At 43.6% G+C, this 22,773-nt stretch overlaps 1 non-coding gene and 1 pseudogene across 1 annotated transcript; both read right to left on the reverse strand.

The window, feature by feature from the left end:
• LOC128069670 (aldose reductase-related protein 2-like) overlaps window positions 1-22,773 on the reverse strand; it is an 83,560-nt pseudogene that overhangs the window by 37,854 nt on the left and 22,933 nt on the right.
• LOC128070724 (U6 spliceosomal RNA) lies at window positions 13,502-13,609 on the reverse strand. Its single transcript, XR_008201694.1, has one exon. It is a non-coding gene; the product is annotated as a U6 spliceosomal RNA (small nuclear RNA).

Below are 22,773 nucleotides of genomic sequence, written 5' to 3' on the forward strand. Positions count from 1 at the left end.
AGGAGAAGCTCCCCAGGATCGAACCTGGGTCTCCTGCTTCATGAACAGACTCTCCACTGTCTCAGCAATCAGGGGGACTCTAATCACTATTTAAAAAAAAAAATTGACTGCCAAAATAGGAGGGCCCGGTTTCATCCGTGGGTCACGAAAACTGAGCAGTTCATTTCCTCAGTTCTGTCCGACTGGATTTCCTATCCATCACTAATACCCAGCGCATGCACAAACTCATGTCCACCAAGTCGATGATGCTATCTAATAGTTTTCCCCAATGTTGTCCCTTCCTATTCCCATCTTCAATCTTTCCTGGCACCAGAAAAATCTCCTAGAAAGCCCATTCATGGTTATGAGAACCTTACTGACCAAAATCAGTCCTGAATATTCCTTGAAAGAACTGATGCAGACACTGAAACTCCAATACTTAGCTGACCTGATGCAAAGAACTGACTTACTGGAAACGACCCTGATGCTGGGAAGGACTAAAGGTGGAAGGAGAAGAGACGACAGAAAATGAAATGGTTAGATAGCACCATTGATTCGAACGAAATGAGTATGAGTGCGTTTCAAGAATGTGTGATAAACAAGGCATCCTGAAGTGTCACAGTCCATGGGATTACAAAATAGTCGGACACGACTGACAGAGTCAACTGAGCACGCCGAAGCCTAATCTCAGAATTTTACACTGATAATCACACAGAAAGCTCTTAAATATAAGAAACCCAGAAACAAAGCTTGACTCAAAGCTTTCACTTTGCAAAGTCTGTTTTTGCACACAATGATGTTGGCCTTGCTTCTCTCAAGGCCTCCAAAAATTGAGGGTAACGCAGTGATGTTTCTCCCCCAATCCTAACCTATCGAATACTAACTGCACGGCAAAAGACCCCACTTGGGCACAAGCACACATAACACAGTTAGGGTGAAGAGTGTCAAGGGTAAGTCCGGGTCAAGAGATTTCAACAGATGTTTTCTCTTAAGCAACTGAAGGCTCATTCTTCAAAACACAACGTTTAAAAGAAATTATGATAAATTGAAAATATATTGCATGCAGTGCATGCTGGTTATGCAAATATTCATTGAGTCCCCGCCCCCAAGATTCGCCCCTTTCCCCGCCCCAGCACCCGGGAAGCCAGCTTCCAGTCCCTTGTTCCCAGGCCCCTGACTCCATGTTTTCTCCTCCTCGACACTCTGAGTCTGATTTCTTTTGAATAAGGATTTTGCTGACGGCTTACAATAATGATATATGGGCGCTGCATTTGACACAGAGAAGGTTCACCATAATGTCGAATGAGAGTGCCGAACCTCCTCAGTCATGCCCAGATTATTTGTGAACCCCACGGACTATAGCCCTCCATGCTCCTCTGTCCATGGAATTCTCCAGGTAAGGATTCTGCAGTGGGTAACCATTCCCTTCTCCAGGAGAAGCTTCCCCAGGATCGAACCTGGGTCTCCTGCTTTGTGAATGGACTCCTTGCTCTCAGTGACTCTAATCACTATTTAAAAAAAAAAAAAAAAAGGTGACTGCCAATATAGGAGGGCCCGGTTCCATCCCTTGGTCGTGAAAATTGTGCAGTTCATTTGCTGAGTCTTATCCGACCAGCCTTCCTGTCTGTCACCAACACTCGTGCTTGCTCAAACTCATGTCCCTTCAGTTGGTGATGCCATCTAATTGCTTTTTGCACTGTGGTCCCTTTCTCCACCTGCTTTCAATCTTTCCCAGCACCAAAAAATCTCTTGGATATCCCCTTTCAGTGTTACGGGAATCTGACCAAAGATTCCCATACAAGATGGAGGAGTAGAAGGTCGTGCCCTCATCCTCTCCTGGGAGAAGTCCAAAATTACAAATCAGTGCTGAACAACCATCAACAGGAGAATGTTGGATCCCACCAAAAAAGGATACCCCATGTCCAAGGGCAAAGGAGAAGCCCAAACAAGATAGTAGGAGGGGTGAAATTTCATTTAGAATCAAATCCCATACCTGCCAGTGACACTTGGAGGGCTCAAAGAAAGCCTTGTGCACAGCAGAACTCAGAAACCCCACTGAGACTGAGCCAGAACTGTGTGTGAGTGTCTCCTGTGGAGGGACGGTGGGTCAGCAGTGGCCTGCCGCAGGGGCAGGGGCTCTGTGTGCAGGAGCCCTGGTCACGCACCCTGTGGCATAAGCCCTCTTGGAGGAGGTCACCATTAACCCCAACCATAGAGCCCCCGAGCAGACGACCCACAAACCGCAGAACAATCATACCAAAGAAATTCTCGCACTGTTAAGGAAGTTCTAGGACCCACAACAGATTTACCAACCTGGGGATCTGGCAAGGGAACTGAGAACCCCCAAGGAATTTGACTGTGGAGGCCAGTGGGATTTACTTACAGAACTTACACAGGACTGGGGAAACAGACTCTTGGAGGGCACAAACAAAACCTTGTGTGCACCAGGACCCGGGAGAAAGGAGCAGGGACCCCACAAGGGACTGACCCAGACTTGCCTGCGGGTGTCCAGGAGTCCCTGGCAGAGGCATGTGTCGGCAGTACACTGCTGCAGGGTTGGGGGCACTGAGTGCAGCAGTGCCTGCCTGGGACCTTTGGAAGGAGGTGGCCATTATCTTCATTACCTCCACCTTAGTTTGGTCTCAGGTCAAACAACAGGGAGGGAAGACAGCCCCACCCATCAACAGAAAATTGGATTAAACATTTACTAAGCATGGTCCCGCCCATCAGAACAAGACCCAGTTTCCCCACAGTCAGTCTCTCCCAACAGGAAGCTTCCATAAGCCTCTTATTTTTATCTGTCAGAGGGCAGACAGAATGAAAACCAGTGTCAAAGAAAACTTAAACTGATCACATGGATCACAGTTCAGTTCAGTTCAGTCGCTCAGACTCTTTGCAACCCCATGAATCGCAGCACGCCAGGCCTCCCTGTCCATCACCAACTCCCGGAGTTCACTCAGATTCATGTCCATCGAGTCCATGATGCCATCCAGCCATCTCATCCTCTGTTGTCCCCTTCTCCTCCTGCCCCCAATCCCTCCCAGCATCAGAGTCTTTTCCAATGAGTCAACTCTTCGCATGAGGTGGCCAAAGTACTGGAGTTTCAGCTTTAGCATCATTCCTTCCAAAGAAATCCCAGGGCTGATCTCCTTCAGAATGGACTGGTTGGATCTCCTTGCAGTCCAAGGGACTCTCAAGAGTCTTCTCCAACACCACAGTTCAAACGCATCAATTCTTCGGTGCTCAGCCTTCTTCACAGTCCAACTCTCACATCCATACATGACTAGTGGAGAAACCAAAGCCTTGACTAGACGGACTTTAGTCAGCAAAGTAATGTCTCTGCTTTTGAATATGCTATCTAGGTTGCTCATAACTTTTCTTCCAAGGAGTAAGCGTCTTTTAATTTCATGGCTGCAGTCACCATCTGCAGTGATTTTGGAGCCCCCCAAAATAAAGTCTGACACTGTTTCCACTGTTTCCCCATCTATTTCCCATGAAGTGATGGGACCGGATGCCATGATCTTCGTTTTCTGAATGTTGAACTTTAAGCCAAGTTTTTCACTCTCCACTTTCACTTTCATCAAGAGGCTTTTTAGTTCCTCTTCACTTTCTGCCATAAGGGTGGTGTCATCTGCATATCTGAGGCTATTGATATTTCTCCTGGCAATCTTGATTCCAGCTTGTGTTTCTTCCAGTCCAGCATTTCTCATGATGTTCTCTGCATATAAGTTAAATAAGCACATTGGTCACAGCCTTGTCTAATTCAATGAAACTATGAGCCATGCCCTGTTCAGTTCAGTTCAGTCCCTGAGTCATGTCAGACTGTTTGCGACCCATGGATTGCAGCATGCCAGGGTCTCTGTTCATCACCCTCTCCTGGAACTTGCTCAAACTCATGTACATCAAGGCAGTAATGCCATCCAACCATCTCATTCTCTGTTGTCCCCTTCTCCTCATGGCTTCCTTCTTTCCCAGTATCAAGGTGTTTTCTGATGATTCAGTTCTCCTATTTTGGCAGTCACCTTTTTTTTTTTTTTAAATAGTGATTAGAGTCACCCTGATGGCTTATACAGTAAAGAGTCTGCTTACAAAGCTGGAGACCCAGTTTCGATCTTTGGGAACCTTCTTCTGAAGAAGGGAATGGCTACCCACTGCAATGTTCTTGCCTGGAGAATTCCATGGACAGAGGAGCCTGGAGGGCTATAGTCCATGGGGTCGCAAATAGTCTGGGCACGATTGAGGAGGTTCAGCACTCCATTTCATTCAACATTATAGTGAACCTCCTCTGTGTCAAATCCAGCACCCATATATCACTATCTCAAGCCGTCAACAAAATTTTTATTGAGAAGAAATCAGTGTCGAGGGAGAGAAAACATGGAGTCAGGGGCCTGGGAATAAGGGACAGGAAGTTGGTTTCCTGGGAGCTGGGGTGGGGAAAGTCGTGAATCTCGGGGGCGGAGACTCAGCGTTCATTTGCATAACCAGCATGCATTGCACGCAATATAGCTTGACTATTTTAATTCATCATAGATTTCTTTTAAACATAGTATTTCGATGAATGAACCTTCACGCACTTAAATGAAAAGATCTGCGGCAAACTCTTGACCCAGACTTATCCGTGACGCTGCTCACCGTAACTGGTTTAGGAGTGCTCGTTCTTAAGGTGGGTCTTTTGCGTTGTCTGACGGTTAGGCTTTGACAGACGTATAGGCTGCGTTTCCCACAATTTTTGGAGGTTTTGTAAGTTAAACAAAGCCAATATGGTTGTATACAAAAACAGACCTTAGGAAACGAAATGTTTGAGACTTATTTTTTTTCCTGGGGTTGTTATTTATAATTAACAGGTTTTTTTGTGTGTGTTTTTTGTGTTAGGCTTTGGTTTACTCAGTTAATCGTCTCAGTCGTGTCTGATTGTTTTGTAATCCCGTGGACTGCGGGCTTTCGGGTTTTCGTATCACCCATTCTGGGAGCTTACACATACTCTTGCTTTTCAAATCCATAGTGCTGTGTAACTATCTCATTTTCTGTCTTGTTTTTTCTCTGAACTTTAGTCCTTCTTAGTATCAGGGTGTTTTCCAGTAAGTCAGTTCTTTGCATCAGGTGGCCAAAGTATTGGGATTTGGCCCGTGTCAGCATCAGTTCTTCCAATGAATATTCAGGACTCATTTCCTTTAGGGTGGACTGGTTGGATCTCCTTGCAGTCCAAGGGATTCTCAAGCGTTTTGTCCAAGACCACAGTCCAAGAGCCTCAGTTCTTCGGCCTTCAGCTTTCTTTACATAAGTGCAACTCTCCAATCGTTTCATGAGTACTGGAAAAACCACAGCTTTGACTGGACGGACCTCTTTCAGCCAAGTAATGTCCCTGCTTTTTAATACGCTGTCTTGGTTGGTCATAGCTTTTCTTCCAAGGAGCAAGTGTCTTTTAATTTCATGGCTGAAGTCACCGTCCTCAGTCATTTTAGAGCCCAAGAAAATAAAGGCAGTCACTATTTCCATCGTTTCCCCATCTATTTGCCATGAAGTGATGGGACCAGATGCCATGATCTTCCTTTTCTGAATTTTGAATTTTAAGCCAACTTTTTCACTCTCCTCTTTCAGTTTCATCAAGAGGCTCTTTAGTTCCTCTCTTTCTGCCATAAGGGTGGTGTCATCTGCATATCAGGTTATCGATGCTTCTCCCTGCAGTGTTGATTCCAGTTTGTGCTTCATCCAGCCTGGCTTTTCACATGATGTACTCTGCATATAAGTTAAATAAGCAGGGTGACAATATGCAGCCTTGACTATTTCCTTTCCTAATTTGGAACCAATCTGGGTTTCAATGTCTGGTTCTGTTACTTCTTGACCTGCATACAGGTTTCTCAGGGGGCAGGTAAGGTTGTTTGGTCAGTAAAATTGCTTGGCCTTTGGCCAGTATGGTTCTTAAAATCATGACTGCGCTTTCCAGGAGATTTTTCTGGTGCTGGGAAAGATTGGAGCTGGGAGGAGAAAGGGATTACATTGGGGAAAACCATTAGATAGCATCACCAACTCTGTGGACATTTGTTTGAGCATGCCATGGGAGTTAGTGCCAGATAGGAAAGTTGGTCAGACAGAATGGAGCAAATGAACTGGACAATTTTCTGGACCTAGGGATGGAATCAGGCCTTCCTATTTTGGCACTTTTTTTGTTTTTGTTTTTTAAAAATAGTGACTAGAGTCACCCTGATGGCTGAGGCAGTAAAGAGTCCACTTACAAAGCGGGAGACCCAGATTCAATCCTGGGGAAGCTTCTCCTGGAGAAGGGAATGGCTACCCACTGCAGTATGCTTGCCTGGAGAATTCCATGGACAGAGGAGCCTGGAGGGCTACAGTCCATGGGATCCCAAATTGGGCAGGACTGAGCACACGGGGTACTCTATTTCATTTGACATTATAGTGAAACTTCTCTGTGTCAAATGCAGCACTCCTACATCATTTTCTTAAGCTGTCGACAACATCCTTTATTCGACACAAATCAGGCTCAGAACGTAGAGGAGAAGACATGGAGTCAGGGGCCTGGGAACAAGGGGCTGGAAGCGGGCTTCGCAGGAGCTGGGGGAAAGGTGCAAATCTCAGAGGTGGGGATCAGTGTTCATTTGCATAACCAGAATGCAATGCACACAATATAGTTTCTATTTATTATTTCAATTTATCATAATTTTTTTAATGTAGTATTTTGAAGAATGAGCCTTCATCCTCTTAGGCACAAAGATCTGCTGCAAACTCTTGACCCAGGCTTACCCTTGATGCTCCTCAGCCTCACTGTGTTAGGAGTGAGCATCACCTCATCAGTATGTTCACAGGCTCTTTACAGTATGTTTACTCTTGTCCTTGCTTTTACTTGACTGAGTCTTGTCTCACTGAGGATTTGGTGAGGTAGGCCCAAGTAGGGATAAGGCGACCTTCCGTTAATTTTTGGAGGCCTTGTGAGATAAACAAGGCCAATATTGTTGTGTGGAAGAATAGAATTTGAAACGTGGAGGGCTTTGGGCAGGCTTTCTACGCCTGCAGCAGTTAAGAGTTTGATGTGTATTTATCACGTGAAATCGTGTTGTTGATTTCTAGTCAGTAAGATTTTCATAACCCTGAATGAGATTTTTTTGGTTTTTTGATTCTGGGAAAGATTGAAGACAGGAGGAGAAAGGGACGACATTGACTCATTATATAGCACCCACCATCTCAGTGGACATGCGTTTGAACAAGCCCTGGAAGAACTGTTTGGAGATGACTGAGCAAAGGAACTAGACAATTTTTATGACCCAGGGATGGAACCAGCTCCTCCTATATTGGTAGACAGCTTTATTTAAAATTAGTGATTAGAGTCACCGTGGTGGCTTAGACAGTGAAGACTCTGCTTACAATGTGGGAGAAAGAGGTTTGGTCCTGGGGAAGAATCTCCTGGAGAAGGGAATGGCTACCCACTGCAGTATTCTTGCCTGGAGAATTCCATGGACAGAGGAGCCTGGAGGGCTACAGTCCATGGGGTCGCAAATAGTTTGGCAGGCCTATGCACTCAGGGCACTCTGTTTCATTTGACCTTATAGTGAACCTTCTTGGTGTCAAATGCAGCGCTCCTATATCAGTTTCTTAAGCCATCAACAAAATACTTTATTTGAAAGAAATCGATGCAGACCATTGAAAAGAATACATGGAGTCAGGGGCCAGGGAACAATGGACTGGAAGCCAGCTTCGCGGGTGGTGGGGCAGGAAAAGTGCAAATCTTGGGGGCGGGGACTCAGCATTTACTTGCATAACCAGAATGCACTGCGTGCAATTCATTCAATTTATTATTTCAGTTTACCATAGATTTCTTTTAAATGTATTTCGTAGAATGAGCCTTCGTCCCCTTACATTGAAAGATCTGCTACAACCTCTTCACGAAGATGTACTCTTTTTTTGCTTCTCATCCTCAGTGAATTAGGAGTGAGCTCCCTCTTATTGGTATGGCCCAGGCACACTGCAGTACCCATACTCCAATTCTTGGTTTTGCTTGAACTTAGTCTCTTGCATTGCAGTGGAGACTAGGTCAAGTAAGGCCAAGAAGAAATAATACTTCCATTACCAGACAATTTTTGGAGGTCTTGTGAGACTAAACAAGACCAATATACTTGTGTAGAAAAGTAGAAGTTGAAAAATAAAGGAGTTCGGGCGGTTTTTTTTTTAGGTTTTTGAAGCTTTCTTTATCATTTCAGTTTGTGGGTTTGATCTTCAGTGAGTTTAAAGTGAAAGACGCTTAGTCGTGTCCGACTTTTTGTGACCACATGCACTATGCAGTCCATGGAATGCTCCAGGCCACGATACTGGAGTGGGTAGTCTCCCCCTTTTGCAGGAATCTTCCTAACCCAAGAATCGAATCCAGGTCTCCCACACTATAGGCGAATTCTTTTCCAGCTGAGATATAAGGGAAAAACCCAATATCCATAAAACTACAATGGGCATTTTCAAGTGAAGACAGGATGGCCAATCAGACACAACTGAGCAAAGAAACCAGAGAGATTTTTCGCTACCCACGACTGGAACCCAGGCCTTGTTTATTGGCAGTCGGCTTTTTCCCCCCGCCCCTTTTGCTGATTAGAGTTTCTCTGATGGCTTAGAGAGCCTGCTTTCAATACAGTAGACCCAGGCTCAGTTCCTGGGGAAGATTCTCCTAAGAAGAGAATGGTTACCCACTGCAGTATTCTTGCCTGGTGAATCCCATGGAGAGAGGAGCCAGACAGTTTCTGGTCGGACACAACTGAGCGACTTTCAGAGAGAGAGCCACCTGGGAAAAGGAGAACTCTTTCTGCGTGATCCCACATTTTCTGTCACACGTGTAAATGTCTTTTGGGCTGTGCTTTGTTTTCTGTAGTGTCAGTCACTCAGTCCTGTGGGACTATTAGTCACCCTATGGACTGTAACCTGCCAGGTTCCTCTGTCTGTGCAATTCTCCAGGCCAGAATACTGCAGTGAGTTTCCATTCGTTTCTCCAGGGACTTGTCCGGACCTGGAGATCAAACCCGAGTCTCCTGCATTGCAGGTGAATTGTTTACCATATGAGTCACCTTTTTTTTTTTTTCCCCTAATCCACAGTTATTATTACTGGATTAAGTGGTAGTCAATTTTCATAGCTGCATTATTCATATAGGTTCGTTTTCTTTGTTCATAAACTTATTGAGGTAGGTCGTAAACTTATGTGGTAGGTGTGTCCATTCTCTTCTCCCCCCTCCCACTACAGGATGTAATATTGGTAAAAATCCATAGATGGTCTCAGGCTTCCCTCATAGCTCAGCTGGTAAAGAATCCCCCTTCCATGCAAGAGGGAAGGTTCGATTCCTGGGTTGGGAAGATCCCCTAGAGAAGAGAACAGCTCCTGTTACAACCTCACCAGAGCCATGACAGGCTCAGAGAGGTGCACTAGGCCAAAAATAACCCCTGAGTCATGCTTCCAGGGCTTCTGGGGATGATAACTCTGGCCAATCAGAGAGATGATAACTCTGGCCAATCAGAGGGATGATAACTGGCCAATCAGTAAATACCAGGAAACCCCTGCAGCCAATCAACCCTTGCCAACTCCCTGTCTTTGTTCTAAACTTATAAATACTGCTGTAAATCTGGGCTCGGGGCTCTTGTTCTACTCCACTGTGTTGGATGTGACAGGAGCCCTGGCTCGAGCTAGCAATAAACCCCTTTATGCTTTTTCATTGCTGTGGATGTCTTATTCTCTCAGTTCTGGGGACTCGGACACTGGGCATAACACTACCCACTCCAGTATTCTGGGCTGGAGAATTCCATGCACTCTATAGTTCATGGGAGTCATTTTAAACTCCCTATGAGAATTGCTGATCAAAGTGTATATCTAACTATTCATTTATGTAATGCCAATTTTTGCTTTTCCTCCAAAGACAATGTACCAGTACACACTCAACAGCACTATATCAACATTTCACTGTTTCAAATGCCCAGCAACTTTTGTTTTCAGGCTTTTAGAACTTTTGACCGTCTGGGAGGTGTGGAATCCATCATTTAAAGTATTTACATATAATTTCACTGTATGGAGGAGCCATCACTTGTTCAAATCAAATTTCTGGTGTAGGGTGTGTAAGATAGTTTCCAATTTTTTATTTTATGCTCGAAGCAGTGGTTGTCCAATTACTGCCTCAGGACAAATTTGAAGAGTGAAATTGCTGAACTAAATGTTCCACACATTGAAATTTTTGACCCATATTACCCACCTGTCATCTGGAAAGATTTTAAAACTTTACATTCATATCTACAGTATTTGCACACCTTTAGTCCCAAACGCATTTCAAAAGCAGCTTAAAAAAAACCAAACTAAGTTTTGTATATGCTTAATATTTTCTTTCTTTTTTTGCTTTTTTAAAATTTGTTTTTTAATTGAAGGATAATTGCTTTCAGAATTTAATTTTAAAGGCCAAATGACACAGGGCTCTCAGAAGAGCAAAACCTATAATTCTTTTTTGCATCCCAGTTCCCACTTCCCAGAAACAACCATTTTCAATCCTTAGTAGTTTCACCTGTTTGCTTCTATAACATAGTATGCTTATACAACTCTCTTCACTTTGTTTTAAACTGTAGCAGACAGGCTAGATGCCCATTCTGATATCAATTTTTCCTCAACGTTCAGAGATAGCTTAGAATTCCTGAGCTTTCCAGGGTTCTGAAGCATTAAAGTGTCCTTGTCCCCACTTGGCTGCTGTTGCCTGCTCTCCTGTTTTGTCAAGAAGAACATATCTTTTCTTTTTATTCCTTTACTGTCATTTAGTGGGGTTTTGTAGACAGAGTAGAGATAAATGGATATATCTAATCTGCCATATTCAACCTGAAATCTGAAGATACTGTAGATTTTATTATCATTATAATTATTATTATTTGGTTGTGCTATAGGGTTTGGGAGACCTTAGTTCCCTATTCAAGGGTTGAGCCTCTGCCCCTGAAGTGGAGTCCTAACCACTGGGCTGTCAGGAAATTCCCCTTACTTTTAGAAAATTAAAAAAAAAAAAACCTTTGAAAATAATTAGAGTAGTATCTATGTTAGAAAGGCCTCTCCGAAAATAGGTTAACACTTGGGACACGGATCAATGTTAAGAAACATGGAATCAGCTGAGCGCCCCCTACTGGAATATCTTGCCCAAAGCAGTCTGTGGCCTCATTTCCCCTGGGGCCTCTTTGCTCAGGGCCCAGCGCTTCACAATCATGGCTGTCCACGAAAGGAGTCAGGGAGTTTCTAAAAATCTTATGCCCAGGATTCCACCCTGGGCCAATTAAATTTTTCTCTCTGTGTATGGGGATTGGGCATCAGCATTTTTAAAGCTCTTAAGTGGTTCTGGAGTGCAGAGTCACTGTTCTCGGCTAAGCAGCTCACTGGTTTAGCCCGTTTATAACAGCATGGCAATATTTGGACCGTAATCCATCCCGTGCTCTTGTTATGCAGTTACTTTTGTGTGTTGTCTATATTCCGAATAGTGTCTATTTTCATGCTTTAATTTCATAAGCATGTCTTCTGTTAATCTGAGTAACGAAGCCCACAGCGGCGTTAACATAGTATTGTCGTGCCACACTCATTTGGCAGAGGCACAGGATTTAGCTCAGTCCACATCACACTTATACTCTGCAGTAAGTCGCCGTGACAGAGTGAAAACTGTCCAGTGACGTGCCCATTTTCCTGTATCTGGATTTTTGCATTGCTGGAGTACAGTAATGGCGGAGAATATTATGGTCTTAATGATTATTATTGTGATTATAACGTGGATACTTGAGTCATAGTCACCAAAACCCTCCATTATTATGAATTGATCCAATGTCTGTATGGGGTCGCAAAGAGTGGACACGACTGAGCACAGCCGCAAGCACTATATTAGCCCCTCCCCGCCCCCCACAACCTGCCCTGCAAAGCGTTATTGAGAACAGGCTTCATTCTTAGAGGGGCTGGTTAGTCTTGCTGAGTTTTAGCTTTAGCCTGCAAAAATATAGTCATTGCTCATCATGGTTATCAGAAAAGAACAAGATGGGTCAATATATATCATCACGACAGAAGGAGGGGAAAATCCTACAACAGATTTAGAGTAAAGGACTGTGTGGAGCGAATTCTCTGGTGGTTAGGATTCCGTGCTTTCATTGCCGAGAGAGCGGGTTCAGTCCCTGCTGGGGGACTAAGATCCTACAAGCTGAGTGAAGCAACTCCCACCAAAAAAAAGATGGTGACTGGGTTACAGTGATGTTTTATAATGAAGGACAGGTTACTGAATTTGAGAAGTCTACAGTGGTCCATCTAGTCAAGGCTATGGTTTTTCCAGTGGTCATGTATGGATGTTAGAGTTGGACTGTGAAGAAAGCTGAGTGCCAAAGAATTGATGCTTTTGAAGTGTGGTGTTGGAGAAGACTCTTGAGAGTCCCTTGGACTGCAAGGAGATCCAACCAGTCCTTCCTAAAGGAGATCAGGCCTGTGTGTTCATTGGGAGGACTGGTGCTGAAGCTGAAACTCCAATACTTTGGCCACCTCATGCGAAGAGTTGACTCATTGGAAAAGACTCTGATGCTGGGAGGGATTGGGGGCAGGAGGAGAAGGGGACAACAGAGGATGAGATGGCTGGATGGCATCACCAACTCCATGGATGTGAGTTTGAGTGAACTCCGGGAGTTGGTGATGGACAGGGAGGCCTGTTGTGAGGTGATTCATGGGGTCGCAAAGAGTCAGACACGACTGAGCGACTGAACTGAACTGAACTGACAATGCAAGTAAAATGTGTTCTTAAAACTCAAGACTATCTCAGGGCAGTTTCAGTCCTAACAATAGGAGCTGAGAGGTCCTCTATACCAGGAGAGACTTTTTAGTTTTCAGGAAAAACGGTAACGTTTAAAGCTTAAAGAAATCAGGATGCACTGAATAAATGCTATAAAATATTGTAGTTTAACAACTGAAATCATAAATGGCTTTATCTGAACAAATCCCTCAGTGTGAAGATCACACAACCAAAGTGATTTGTGAGAAATGCATAACTGCATGAAGTTAAAGCTTCATGAATACATGTCATCTGCCATGACTTACTAGTCTTCCAAGCGTCTTTGGGGGCACTGTAACATGCATTTTGTCATTTTATTTTCTTCTTATCAACATAGTTAGATACTTTCATGAATTAATCATTCATGAAAATAGTCTGTCTTCTCCTAATGAAAATAATTGAGTGTATTAACTATATCAAAATTTCTACCACATGTTTTTTAAAACTCAAAAATAATTTGTTAAAATTGAATGCACCTAATTTCAGGGTTGAAAGATGTGTATCTTTACTTTAAAATGGTGGGAAAATTTACCAGAAACAGCAACCTACCAAATAATTCACACTATAGAAGCACATGCAGAGTCCTATTTTTTAATACCTAAAGCAGTCAAGAAGGCAAATAAAAAATGGCAAGTTGTATGTAATCTTAAGTTTTCTTTTGGTAAACTTTAAAAATATTCTGTGAATCCTATTCATAATATTTTTTTTTAATGTTCAAAACTATAAGAAATATGGAACACTTCTCTGAATTTGTGTGTCATCCTTGCGCAGGGGCCGTGCTAATCTCTGTATCATTCGAGTTTTAGTATATGTGCTATTGAAGCTTCTAGCACTGTAACATTACTTTGATTGTGCAAAACCATCTTGGTTATAATGGGGCATCTGAAGGCACAATGAGTACAAATAGCTGCTTTATCTCCTAAAAGATAAGCTTTTTAAATTTTCAGATCACTTGGTGTAAGTTGGCACTTCTGCATATAGGAGATTCTGCCACTGTGACAAGTGCATGGTAGCAGCACACAACCTCCTGAGATTGGCAAGGTCAGCTGAGGATTTGACTTACTTGCCATCAACTGCTGTAATCGCAAAATAGATGGATATTGTTAATTCTTGTGTGATATTGACTCCATGCACCTAAAATAGGCCTTAAAGACTTAGTATGGTTCGATGCTCTATTTACCTTTTAAATGATTTTTGTTATTTAGGTTTATGTGCATAAACACATCATCATCCATCCAGCCTTCACAGCCTTCAGGGTGGGCACACCAGCCCTTAGATGCTGCCTGAGAACCTCAGAGAAAGCTCGTGAACATGTAACATGGTTCTCAGAAAGCCTTGCCTCTGTGCTTGCTAGAGTGCACACTCTGAAATGGACTGTGAGAAATATCTGATTCAGCAGGATTATTCATTGTCCCCCTGGGAACTTGGATCCTCTTAATTTGGGCCTGTGGAAAGGGGAATGGGCAATGGGTGACAACTGGAGGCACTTGTAACTATAAAGTCAGTGTCAGCTGAGGATGCTACAGGAAGAGTAAAAAGCACCAGAACGTTCTGTTGCCCTGAGCACATCAGTGCATTTGTGTAGCGCTGTCAACTCCTACATGCTCTCTCACTTGTGTCTGACTCTGCGACTCCATGGACTGTAGCCCACCAGGCTCCTCTGCCCATGGGATTCTCTAGGCAAGAATACTGGAGTGGGTTTCCATATCCTCCTCCAGGGGATCTTCCCGACCCAGGGATCAAATCCGGGTATCCTGCCTCTCCTGTGTTACAAGCAAATTCTTTACCACTAAGCCACTGGAGAAGTCCAAGTATGTACTTATTAACTTTTCTCCAAAGAATTACCCCACACACTCTGGTTAATAATGGGGGAGCCCCCTGAGTGCTCAGATCAGTGGAGAAATAACTCCAGAAAGAATGAAGGGATGGAGCCAAAGCAAAAACAATACCCAGCTGTGGATGTGACTGGTGATAGAAGCAAGGTCCCATGCTGTAAAGACCAATACTGCATAGGAACCTGGAATGTCAGGTCCATGAATCAAGGCAAATTGGAAGTGGTCAAACAGGAGATGGCAAGAGTGAACGTCAACATTCTAGGAATCAGCAAACTAAAATGGACTGGAATGGGTGAATTTAACTCAGATGACCATTATATCTACTACTGCGGGCAGGAATCCCTCAGAAGAAATGGAGTAGCCATCATGGTCAACAGAAGAGTCCGAAATGCAGTACTTGGATGCGATCTCAAAAACAACAGAATGATCTCTGTTCGTTTCCAAGGCAAACCATTCAATATCACGGTAATCCAAGTCTATGCCCCAACCAGTAACGCTGAAGAAGCTGAAGTTGAATGGTTCTATGAAGACCTACAAGACCTTTTAGAACTAACACCCAAAAAAGATGTCCTTTTCATTATAGGGGACTGGAATGCAAAAGTAGGAAGTCAGGAAACACCTGGAGTAACAGGCAAATTTGGCCTTGGAATGCGGAATGAAGCAGGGCAAAGACTAATAGAGTTTTGCCAAGAAAATGCACTGGTCATAGCAAACACCCTCTTCCAACAACACAAGAGAAGACTCTACACATGGACATCACCAGATGGTCAACACTGAAATCAACACCGAAATCAGATTGATTATAATCTTTGCAGCCAAAGATGGAGAAGCTCTATACAGTCAACAAAAACAAGACCAGGAGCTGACCGTGGCTCAGATCATGAACTCCTTATTACCAAATTCAGACTTAAATTGAAGAAAGTAGGGAAAACTGCTAGACCATTCAGGTATGACCTAAATCAAATCCCTTATGATTATACAGTGGAAGTGAGAAATAGATTTAAGGGCCTAGATCTGATAGATAGAGTGCCTGATGAACTATGGACAGAGGTTCATGACATTGTACAGGAGACAGGAATCAAGACCATCCCCATGGAAAAGAAATGAAAAATAGCAAAATGGCTGTCTGGGGAGGCCTTACAAATAGCTGTGAAAAGAAGAGAAGCAAAAAGCAAAGGAGAAAAGGAAAGATATAAGCATCTGAATGCAGAGTTCCAAAGAGTAGCAAGAAGAGATAAGAAAGCCTTCTCCAGCGATCAATGCAAAGAAATAGAGGAAAAGAACAGAATGGGAAAGACTAGAGATCTCTTCAAGAAAATTAGAGATATCAAGGAAACATTTCATGCAAAGATGGTCTCGATAAAGGACAGAAATGGTATGGACCTAACAGAAGCAGAAGATATTAAGAAGAGGTGGCAAAAATATACAGAAGAACTGTACAAAAAAGATCTTCATGACCCAGATAATCACGATGGTGTGATCACTCATCTAGAGCCAGACATCCTGGAATGTGAAGTCAAGTGGGCCTTAGAAAGCATCACTACGAACAAAGCTAGTGGAGGTGATGGCATTCCAGTTGAGCTATTTCAAATCCTGAAAGATGATGCTGTGAAAGTGCTGCCCTCAATATGCCAGCAAATTTGGAAAACTCAGCAGTGGCCACAGGACTGGAAAAGGTCAGTTTTCATTCCAATCCCAAAGAAAGGCAATGCCAAAGAATGCTCAAACTTCCGCACAATTGCATTCATCTCACATGCAAGTAAAGTAATGCTTAAAATTCTCCAAGCCAGGCTTTAGCAATACGTGAACTGTGAACTTCCAGATGTTCAAGCTGTTTTTAGAAAAGGCAGAGGAAGCAGAGATGAAATTGCCAACATTCGCTGGATCATGGAAAAAGCAAGAGAGTTCCAGAAAAACATCTATTTCTGCTTTATTGACTATGCCAAAGCCTTTGACTGTGTGGATCACAATAAACTGTGGAAAATTCTGAAAGAGATGGGAATATCAGACCACCTGACCTGCCTCTTGAGAAATCTGTATGCAGGTCAAGAAGCAACAGTTAGAGCTGGACATGGACAACAGACTGGTTCCAAATAGGAAAAGGAGTACGTCAAGGCTGTATATTGTCACCCTACTTATTTCACTTATATGCAGAGTACATCATGAGAAACGCTGGGCTGGAAGAAACACAAGCTGAAATCAAGATTGCTGGGAGAAATATCAATAATCTCAGATATGCAGATGACACCACCCGTATGGCAGAAAGTGAAGAGGAACTAAAAAGCCTCTTGATGAAAGTGAAAGTGGAGAGTGAAAAACTTGGCTTAAAGTTCAGCATTCAGACAACTAACATCATGGCATCCAGTCCCATCACTTCATGGGAAATAGATGGCGAAACAGTGGAAACAGTGTCAGACTTTATTTTGGGGGGCTCCAAAATCACTGCAGATGGTGACTGCAGCCATGAAATTAAAAGACGCTTACTCCTTGGAAGAAAAGTTATGAGCAATCTAGATAGCATATTCAAAAGCAGAGACATTACTTTGCCGACTAAGGTCCATCTAGTCAAGGCTATGGTTTTTCCAGTAGTCATGTATGGATGTGAGAGTTGGACTGTGAAGAAGGCTGAGTGCCAAAGAATTGATGCTTTTGAACTGTGGTGTTGGAGAAGACTCTTGAGAGTCCCTTGGACTGCAAGGAGATCCAACCAGTCCATTCTGAAGGAGATCAGCCCTGGGATTTCTCTGGAAGGAATGATGCTAAAGCTGAAACTCCAGTACTTTGGCCACCTCATGCGAAGAGACAAGACTCTGATGCTGGGAGGGATTGGGGGCAGAAGGAGAAGGGGACAACCGAGGATGAGATGGCTGGATGGCATCACGGACTCGATGGACATGAGTCTGAGTGAAATCCAGGAGTTGGTGATGGACAGGGAGGCCTGGCGTGCTGCGATTCATGGGGTTGCAAAGAGTTGGACACATCTGAGCGACTGAACTGAACTGAACCCAGAGTGCTCAGATTCCTCAGTCACCTTATATTCTTAAAGGTCCTGCCAAGATTGGGATCCAAGGTCATGGTTTAAAGCAGAAATCCCATTTCAGCCTGTTGGTGGCAAGGACACAGAAGGGAAATGGGCAGAGTCCTGGGCTTATCTTCAGAAAAAGCTCCAGGCCCCAACAAGCATGTATGGAAGTGCTCCGAAGCCATCAGACCTCTGAGGCAGGGCACAAAAGGCCTTGGTAACGCACGCATGAAATTTCAAATTATTCCTCTAAAAACTAAAAATAGAGTTGCCAGATGATCCAGCAACCCCACTCCCGGGCCACTCCCAGGCATGTACCTGGACAAAAATATAATTCTGAAAGATGCACGCTAGTTCATAGCAACACCACTTACAATAGCCAAGACATGGAAAGAATTTGTGCTATAAGAAGCCATCCTCAGCCATGTCTCCTGGGTTTCCTCTGTGGGAGTTGCTAAGCACAGCTGGCCTCCTCGGGGGCTTGGGGATATACTGCTACTGCTGCTGCTAAGTCGCTTCTGTTGTGTCTGACTCTGTGCGACCCCATAGATGGCAGCCCACCAGGCTCCCCCGTCCCTGGGATTCTCCAGGCAAGAACACTGGAGTGGGTTGCCATTTCCTTCTCCAGTGCATGAAAGTGAAAAGTGAAAGTGAAGTCGTTCAGTCCAACTCTTAGCGACCCCATGGACGGCAGCCTACCAGGCTCCTCCATATATGGGATTTTCCAGGCAAGAGTACTGCAGTGGGGTACCATTGCCTTCTCCAGGGATGTAGTAGGTCAGTATTTTACACCTGAAAATAGAGAATGTTCATTTTTCTAATAAAAATATCTTAAGGGACAATGAGACAGGATATGCCTCCCGAGGGAAGATCACACCATACCCTACAGACTTGCCAAAGATATTGAACTTGAGACCATTCAGATCTCTGGATCCACATGACAGCAGAAGGGAATAAAGGAAACAAGGCCACGTTGCATCACCCAAGAAGAGGAAACAGCAAACCCCAGACACTGAAAAATGGTGTGGGTCAAATGGCCAGAATATTTCAACAGATAAATTATAAGAAAGGGACAGAAGGGAGTCTATGGATTCAAAGACTCAAAAGACACATTAAGTTTTTAAAAATGAGCCAGACCAAATCACAACGACTAGGGAGAAGACCCTGTGTAATAAAATGATAAAGAAACAAAAGGAAGTGATTGCTGTGAAAGAGCAGTGGGTCCTTTGGGACTTGGCCTGAGATGGGCACTGGGAGGGGCTGGTGCAGCTTGAGCTCTTGACCTGCATGGTGGTTACAAGGGTGCTTATCTTGTAAAAATTCATTAAGGTACATTGGATTTCATAGTAATGATTGAAAAACAGAAAAGCAGTCCCTTATCAACTAGGCAATGATGTTTCTAGAAGCTGGCTCTGGGTGTTCTTCTGAACAGAAATATTTCACAGAGCATCAGCGTCAGACAAGGCCACTCCATGACCAGGAGTAATCAAGACAAAATTGAGACTGTCCTGAATATAGGAGACAAAACATGAGCATTGTAAGGTCAAAAAAATGACCAAATGTGTCCTATCTTGCTCAAATGACTGTGGCTTCTACCAACTATAGCTTTGGCTTTGATGTAGTTCTTCTGCCTTATAACTAAGATTAAAATATTCAATGAAGGACCCTCACTTATTCAGTATCCACTCTAAAGCAAAACCCTATTTCCTCAAACTCTCCTCCAAGTCACCTAACACAAGCCCATATTCTAAAATAAATCCTTTTTTAAAACCTCTTAATGAAATGCCACTGGCTCCCCATGATGAGAAGTCTCTGCACAGAGCAATAAATCCAACATGTTCTACAACAAGTTCATGTCAACTACAGCTGTTTCTGGTGGCCCTTGGATGGAGGTCTTTGGATAAGATAAAGAAACAAAGAAAGGAAAGGGGGAAAAATGCTCAGAAGCTAAGTGTCACTGTCTGTCTAGAATGTTCCAAGTATACAGAAACTTCTTCAAGGCAAAATAGTCAACGTGCATATTGGCTGTAACTGAGAGTATGCACTGCTGTGTGTGGAAACATTTCTATTTCCTGAATCTTTGGGGAAATGGAGAAACACCATGGCAGTTGAGTGCACATTGGAAAGCATTTTGAAAACATCTGGATGTAAGTTCCAAAACTCTGACTTCTCTGCTGGTTTCACCCACAGGGAGGAAGCCAGACTGCTTTAGACAAATCAGTAAGTCAATCTGAAGCCACTTGGCAATGAACAAACTTAGGAATCAGAATTAGTGTGGGACCCAACACAGAAGTCACCTGAAATATTCATGTTCATTTCAGGGTAGAAAGAGCTACCTGCACAGATCATAGGCACAGTCCCTCATATTTGTGATGGAATGGCATCACTGACTCAATGGACCTGAGTTTGAGCAAACTCCCAGAGATGGTCCTTTGGAGAATGACAGGGAGGCCTGGACTGCTGCAGTCCATGGGGCTGCAAAGTGCTGGACATGACTGAGTGATTGAACAACAAATTTATAAATCTTAAAGGAGTTTTCAAATACCTTATATTTTTTACCTTCAAAATAACCCCGAGAAAACCTGAAAATACATTTCCATCCCTAGTCTACAGATGGTTAAGACAAGAAGCTGAGGTGACAAACTCAAGCATTCAGAACCAACTAGGGCAAAAGCCATGCCTCTGAGTCACTTGACTTCTCACTTTCAAAACTGCTCAGTTGTGGCAGACTTTGATCCTTTCAGGACAGATTTGTCTGAAAGAGTTGCATTTTATTTCAACAAATTCTGGCAAGTGGGGTATGTAATACTTCCTATGTTTAAAGACATCTAAAAGCTGTTATCCTTGAGAATCAGGCTGATTTTGGTGTGGGAGGAGGGTTGATGTTTACTGGCTCTTTGGCCAATTCCCTTCCAAACTATCAAGCTGTCTCCAGGGAAGTGATTTAAAATTTGTGCTGTGAGGTTGGGTAAATATACTTTGAGGGAATGGAGGATTCCCAGGGAACTATGGTTAACATGTTATTGCTCTTCAGGGATTTGTGAACATAAGCCGACATAGTAAATTCTATGGAAACAATACGATGATACAATATTTGCTTCCAGAACTTTCAGTCCACCCACTCAAGGAGTGTGGTCTGGCCAGGCTGTACAAGAAGACCCTTCGTATTGTGGTGACTGAGCGGGCCCTTGGGCAAGGCCTGTGACCTTGCAGAATCTATTTTGTTGTTGTTCAGTCACTAAGTTGTGTCCAACTCTGCGACCCCATCTGTTTCCTTGTCTGTAAAGTGGGAGGAGGTGGGGCTAAGGGAAGTAGGTGGCGTCCAGCAGGATTCCGTGGCCCACATTCTCTTTCCTTGGGGCTTATCCCTGATGGAGTGGTAGCTTGAAACCTCACTCTCCCACATGCCAAGGCTCGCTGCTCTGCAAGTGTTCCCCACCCAATGGAACCCGTAACTTCTGACAAACTGTTTATAGTGCCCACTTTCCTTTCCTCACATGAAATTCACAGACACTATAACCCTTATCTATCTCCCCTTCAAAATGGTTCGCTGCTCTAAAAGTCATGTAGAAATTAATAAAAGGAAAGTAATTTTTCATAAAATACATAGCAACTTGTAAACAGTCAAGCGTGACAACACTAGAAGCATCACTGCCTTCTGCCCATTAGAAATTTTTAAAGGTTCCATGATCAAACAAATTTGGAAAGTTTTGGATTAAATCCAAAATCCAGAATTTTCCCAAACTTCTCAGAGACTTACACAAAGTGTCCACTGCCAAGTTACAAGGGAGAATTTCCTATACAGATTTTCCCCAAGTCACAAAGACCAGGCAAACTATTCTTCAGGAATATTTCATACAACCAGTGTTGAGGGCAAATTTGAGGAACATTTTCTTAGTCAAAGCTATAGTTTTTCCATTGGTCACATATAGATGTGAGAGTTGGATTATGAAGAAAGCGGAGCACCAAAGATTTGATGCTTCTGAACTGTGGTGTTGGAGAAGACTCTTGAGAGTCCCTTGGACTGCAAGGAGATCCAACCAGTCCATTCTGAAGGAGATCAACCCTGGGATTCCTTTGGAAGGACTGATGCTGAAGCTGAAACTCCAATTTTTTGGCCACTTTATGTGAAGAACTGACTAACTTGAAAAGACCCTGATGCTGGGGAAGATTGAAGGCAGGAGGAGAAGGGGATGACAGAGGATGAGATGGTTGGATGGCATCCCCGACTCAATGGACATGAGTTTGAGCCAGCTCCAGGAGATGGTGATGGACAGGGAGGCCTGGCGTGCTGCAGTCTGTGGGGTTGCAAAGAGGCAGACACAACTGAGCGACTGAACAATGGCAACAACTGTGGGTTATTCAGTCATGAATGATATTGTCGGATGTCCTCTAGGGGACAACATTGTCCCCCACTGAGAACTACTTATTTAGTAACATTCAATATATTTAAATAGGACTTCCCTAGTGGCCCAGTGGTTAAGAATCTGCCTGCCAATGCAGGAGACAAAGGTTCGATCCCTGATCCAGGAGGATCCCATGCACCACGATTGAGCCTGTGCTCTAGAGCCCATATGCCACAACCACGGTAGCCCACGTGCCCTAGAACCCACACTCCTCAACAAGAGAAGCCACTGCAACAAAGACCAAGGAAAGACAAAAATAATATATATATATTTAAATATACAAGTAATATAAAATACTATCAGAATTTTTCCCTGTTCACATTTTGTGGAAGATATTTCATGCAGATTCTCCACACGCACCTTCCAATACTGGTGTCTTTATCATTTTGGGAGGCACTTTTGGAATCACCTAAAGGAAGCTTCCAGGTTTCCATCATCATTCTAAGTTGTTTTGCGATACAGCCACTTGTATCTTGGGGCCACTGAACACTTTATTCTCAGTCATGTTTTTTTCTTCATTCACTGTGTAGACATTTGTGATCTTCAGACTTGATGTAACTGCTTTTCCAGTGCTTCTAGAAAGGCTTGTTCACATTGACATGCACTGACAGTGATTGCAAAAGGCAGTGTGGTGCGGGGGCCAGAATCTGAGCTTTGGAGCCGGCCGGCTGTAGCCCTTCTCTGGCTTTCCCACTCCACTGTCCATGACCCAGGGCAGGGCACTGAGCCTTCCT

This window comes from Budorcas taxicolor, chromosome X (genome assembly GCF_023091745.1).
Source record: "Budorcas taxicolor isolate Tak-1 chromosome X, Takin1.1, whole genome shotgun sequence".
Taxonomy (NCBI): Eukaryota; Metazoa; Chordata; class Mammalia; order Artiodactyla; family Bovidae; genus Budorcas; species Budorcas taxicolor.